The following is a 5,570-nucleotide window of genomic DNA, read 5'->3' on the forward strand; positions in this document are numbered from 1 at the left end:
ACTTTCAAAAATTTCGAAATTTCACTATTATTTTCCACTTACATCACATTTTTTTGCCGACCACCTACTAGGCTATATATATTGTAGCTGATAATGAAAATTATTTAAGAGGAAGATAAACGTGTAATTTATAAAAATCATAGAAGTAAATCAAGTTAGAAGTTAAATTATAAGAACATTTGACAATTAGAATGTATTATATAATATAAAACGACGTAATATGGTGAATTTGGGTACCTAAGTTTATATACCCTTAAGGGTATATTCACTTTTCCCATATATATATATATATATATATATATATATATATATATATATATATATATATATATAGAGAGAGAGAGAGAGAGAGAGTTAGGTTCATGTGAGACGGATTAATTTTGTGAGACTGTGAGACGCATTTTTAAATTTTTTTTTTAATTTTTTTAGTTAATTCAAGTTCCGAAAATAATATTTAAAAAAACGAATTTTTGGATTTTTTTCATTTATTTTGCATTTTAAAATTATTTTTTAGAATATGCACAGTGTACTATTCTATTAGAATATTTCACACTTTTTTCAGAAAAAACGGGATTTTTTTATTTATTTTTTATTTTTTTAGTTAATTAAAGTTCCGAAAATAATATTAAATTTTTTTTAGATTTTTCCATTTATTTTGCATTTTAAAATTATTTTTTAGAATATGTCAGTGTAATATTCTATAAGAATATTTCACGTATTTTAAAAAAAAAACGGGATTTTTTTTACTTTTTTCATTATTTTATTATTTTTTTAGTTAATTCAAGTTCGAAAATAATATTTAAAAAAAGAAATTTTGAATTTTTCTATTTATTTTGCATTTTAAAATTATTTTTAGATTTGATTTCACGGTCTCATAAAATTAGAATGATCTCAAATATATATATATATATATATATATATATATATATATATATATATATATATATATATATATATATATATATATATATATATATATATATATATATATATATATATATATATAGAGTCAAGAACAAATAAGAAGGAAATTTTTGGTAGGAAGGTAACAAGTTTTTTTTCTACATATTTTTTTGACGAACAAAATCAATGAATCACTAGATGATTCATTTCTAAGATGATTCACAAGAAAAAATTATCAAAAAAACATCTTTATGATTCATTTATACAATGATTTTGTTGTTATTCACTAAAATTATCATAAAAATGAATTTTTTCTTAATTTACTTAAAAATGAATCATAAAGATGTTTTTTTGAGAATTTTTTCTTGTGAATCATCTTAGAAATGAATCATCTAGTGATTCATTTATTTTGTTCGTCAAAAAAATATGTAGAAAAAAAACTTCTTACCTTCCTACCAAAAAAAATTTCTTACCGGATCTATATCCTATATATATATATATATATATATATATATATATATATATATATATATATATATATATATATATATATATATATATATATATATATATATATATATTATGTGTTGCACAAGATCAAAATTATATGATAATAACAAATCATTCTAAAACCACAACCAAAAAGGAACATGCACGAAATCCTAGATCAAGAGTTCTAAGGGTCATATCCCAGCCTGGAGGTAGAAACATCAGGCGGCGCGACGTTAGGATGTTGGTTTACAGATTAGGAATGCACATATTTTTTATAACATAAATATCACTTCTATTTAACAACTATAAACATACATAATGTCTTTACATTATTACATGGAGTTTTATCTTGATATATTATACTTTTCGGTGGACTACAATTCACTTCATAAGCTTCTGCTAAAAGATCTTTTGTCTCCATTAGTGACCTAGGAATACATGTGGGCTTTGAAAGTCAACATAATATTGGTGAGTTCATAGGTTTTGTACACTTAAAAATAATTTGTCGAGTTTTTTAGGTTATCGCTTGTGGTATTCTTAACTTATGTTAGTAGATGTGTTCGTATCAAACTGTTTCTTTAATGTTCTGCTAGTGGGTTCAGATAGTTTAGTAACTAAATTTGAATATGGGTTCTTGTTTATGAATATAAAGATATATTATACTACTTTATTTAATTCTTGATAAAATCTCTAAAATCCATTGTTGTTACTCAGGTAATATTATCCTAGTATTCTTTTATCATATTACGTGTACTATTATTCCTTTCGAGGTGTCCCTTAAATCGCGGTAGATTTAGTTTAACAAGGTTATGATGAGTTCCTACGATCGAGCGATGATTGTTGAGGATTCCCCAAAAACATTATAGGTCGGGGGCTAGCTCAAGGTCATTCAATGTGTTGATGAATCGTGTTTCATCAAACCACTTGTTGTGTAAAGCCTCAATTGGCCGTTCGTGTTGTTATTTTTCATTGTATTTATACGAGATACTTATTATATATATATATATATATATATATATATATATATATATATATATATATATAAATATATATATATATATATATATATATATATATATATATAAATATATATATATATATATATATATAGAGAGAGAGAGAGTCAGGATCTTTTGCGAACCCATATTTTCATGCGAACTCCGCAAACTTTTTCATGTAAATATTTTTTCGCAAAAAAATGACTTATGACATTAATTCAGTCATATATAAGTGCATTCGCAAAAAAAAAAAAAAAAAAAAAAAAAAAAAAAAAAAAAAAAAAAAAAACCTTGAAAAAAATGTGCACACATGAAATGTGCATTTATCATATTGCATAATTGTGTGAAGACAAAGCAAGTATGCATTTTCAAAGTCACTCAAATCTCTAACAGCTCCGCTTTCCTCAAGTAGATTCTCCAATGGATCAGGCAAAATGTGCACGTCGGGTCCAGAGATTGCACTCATGGGTTCAGGCTAAAATCTCCATCAGATTGTGACTTTTCATCTGTACTCGTTGAGTCAGTTGGTGCTACTCGGCGAGTTAGTGTTGGTTCAACAATTTTGATGGTCTTCTGGAAATCAGCTTCCTTGATCAGCCTTTCTATCTCCTTCAGGTCGTCTTCAACATCAAAATTCTCTTCCAAAGATAATATGAATTGACTTGGATTGCTTTCTTGCAAAACCACAAGCTCTGTTTCTAACAACTAATCATCCAAGTCTATCTAAGAAACTCTATCTTCTCTTGGCTCTATGTGCCCATTCTTTTACCCAACTTGTAAAAATTACCGAATTATCACCCATCCTTAGTGTTAGTTTAGACCCGCGCATATCTACTAAAGCACAAGTGGTATTCAAGAATGGCCGCCCAAGAATGATTGGGACTTTAAGGTCTTCATCCATGTTTAGTATTATGAAGTCAACATGGAACACTAGTTTATCTACCTTGATGAGAAGATCTTCGCACACTCTTATTGGATGTATTATTGCTTTATCGGCTAGATGGATTCTCATTTGAATAGGCTTCGGGTGCGAAAGGTTTAGCTTAATGAAGAAAGAATTTGGCATAATATTTATATTCGTCCCTGAATCGGTCAATGCTTTCGTGGTCACTAAGTTCCCAAATTGACAAGGTACGGTGATGCTTCCCGGATCGCCCCTCTTCTTTGGCAGTTCGTTCAACACTATCTCAGCCACTTCTTCCATATTTCTTCTAGTTGTAAAGAGGATCTTAATCAAGCTTGCATATTTTGGCGTTTGAACTATTGTTTCAACAAACAGAATATTCACTTGGAGTCCCTTTATATGCTCCATAAACTTCCTATACTCTTGAATCTATTCATCAGATATGGCTTGACTCGGAAATGGAAAATAGGGTCGGTAAGGTTTTAAAGGAGGGTTGTTTTTGTAATCAGACGTTGGACTCGTCGAGTCATTGTCTGGGACTCAGCGAGTCGAGTCGGGTTTACTCGGTTCCTCGTTTCCCGCCTCTTCTTTTTGTACCTCTATGGGATTCTTTTGTAAAGGGGTCAGAGGAGTGAAAATTTTCTCAGAATCTGTTGTTATTGCATTCACATGTGTCATTCTTGGATTCTGTTCGGTATTGCTAGGAAGTTCACCCGGTGCTCTTTGGTTGAATTGTTGTGCAATCTGGCCTAGATGTTTTTCAATGTTATTAATGGATGCTTGTTGATCCATCATCATAGTGTGGTGTTCTTTAATCATGCCTTAGTGATCCCTTAACATATTTCGTTGCTCTTTTATTGCAGCTTCTATGCCATTATGTCTCTTCGCGGATGCAGCTACAAATCTTGTGAGCATGTCCTTCAAATCCTTTTTCTTTTCTAGCATCAGCTCATCTTTTTGATAAAAACTCCTTGCTTTTTGCTTATATTTTTCCTCCTTTTCCTTTTTGTATTCATCTTATGGGGGCTACTCATTCTTGGGTTTTTGCCAGTCATCATCATATTTATCGCCACTTGAATAGCACACTTGTGCTTTTCGATTCCCATTCTCATCCAAATCACAATCTCTAGTAAGGTGAGGCCCATTACAATTCTCACATCCCGCCCTGATAGCGTGGATGGATTGGTCCGTGTTAGTCATTCTTCAATCCAAATTCTCCAACTTATCTATCATTGCTGCCATGCTATCAGTAACTGAGTTCACCACCCCTCGATTTGGTTCATTCCTTAGGTTATGATATTCACTAGAGTGCTTGGAGAATTATTTAATTATCTCTTTTATCACCAGGGGTGGCTTCTTTGTGAGTGGTCCTTGAGAATCAAGGAGCTACCTAGTTGTTACATTTACTCCATCATAAAAAATGGAGACTTCTTGCTGACTGTTTAGATCATGGTGTGGGCAGTTCCTTAGTAAGCCTTTATATCTTTCCCATGCCTCATAAAGTGACTCTCCAGCTTGTTGTTCAAAATTGGCTATGGCTTTCTTCAACTTGGCTATCTTTGAGGGAGGTCAAAATTGGTCTATAAATTCTTCTTTCATTTTAGGCCAAGTAGTGATGGATCCTGGAGGGAGTGATTTCAGCCAATCTTTCGTAGCTCCCTTGAATGTGACTGGTAACATATGAAGCAAAACAGTGTCACGTTCCATATTAGGTACATTGAAGTAGTCAGCTATATCGTTGACCTCGTCTAGATGTTTATATTTGTCTTCGTGATCTTTCCCATAGAATGGAATTTCCTTAAGTTGAGCAAGTATGTGGCCTTTTAGTTCGAAAGTGGCAGTTGCGGGTATCATGGGTTGCACAAGTCCTGGCCAGGTGTCGTCACACATCCTTTTCTTCCATTCACCCATGGGAACTTCACCGATATTGGTCATGGTGTTAACGGGTTCGCCTTCAAAGTCACTTTCTTCTTCGGATTCAAAGTCGTAATCGGTTACATGTGGATTTGGATTTTCTTCAAAATGTTCTAACTTGCTTTCCTCGCTTTTTTGACTGCTTGTTTCACCTACTTTCTTGCTTTTCTTCTTCCTAAAGACCGACTTAAGGTCTTTGAAAGGTGATTTCCATGACGAGTTAGTGTCTTCAATGTCCTTGTCCTTGTTCTTTCTAAGAACGGATTCTGGATATTTGTATGGAGGAAATATGGGTGTGTTGGATCCTCGGGTCATGTAAAACCTGAAATGAAAACAAGAAACACGCATAAAAAGAACAA

At 31.8% G+C, this 5,570-nt stretch overlaps 1 non-coding gene across 1 annotated transcript; it reads left to right on the plus strand.

Moving 5' to 3' along the window:
- Nucleotides 1-4,741: 4,741 nt before the first annotated feature.
- On the plus strand, nt 4,742-4,848 carry LOC144999190 (small nucleolar RNA R71). The gene has a single exon (XR_013660710.1). It is a non-coding gene; the product is annotated as a small nucleolar RNA R71 (small nucleolar RNA).
- The last annotated feature ends 722 nt before the right edge of the window (nt 4,849-5,570 follow it).

Source organism: Lactuca saligna, chromosome 5 (genome assembly GCF_052625555.1).
Source record: "Lactuca saligna cultivar CGN05327 chromosome 5, ASM5262555v1, whole genome shotgun sequence".
NCBI lineage: Eukaryota > Viridiplantae > Streptophyta > Magnoliopsida > Asterales > Asteraceae > Lactuca > Lactuca saligna.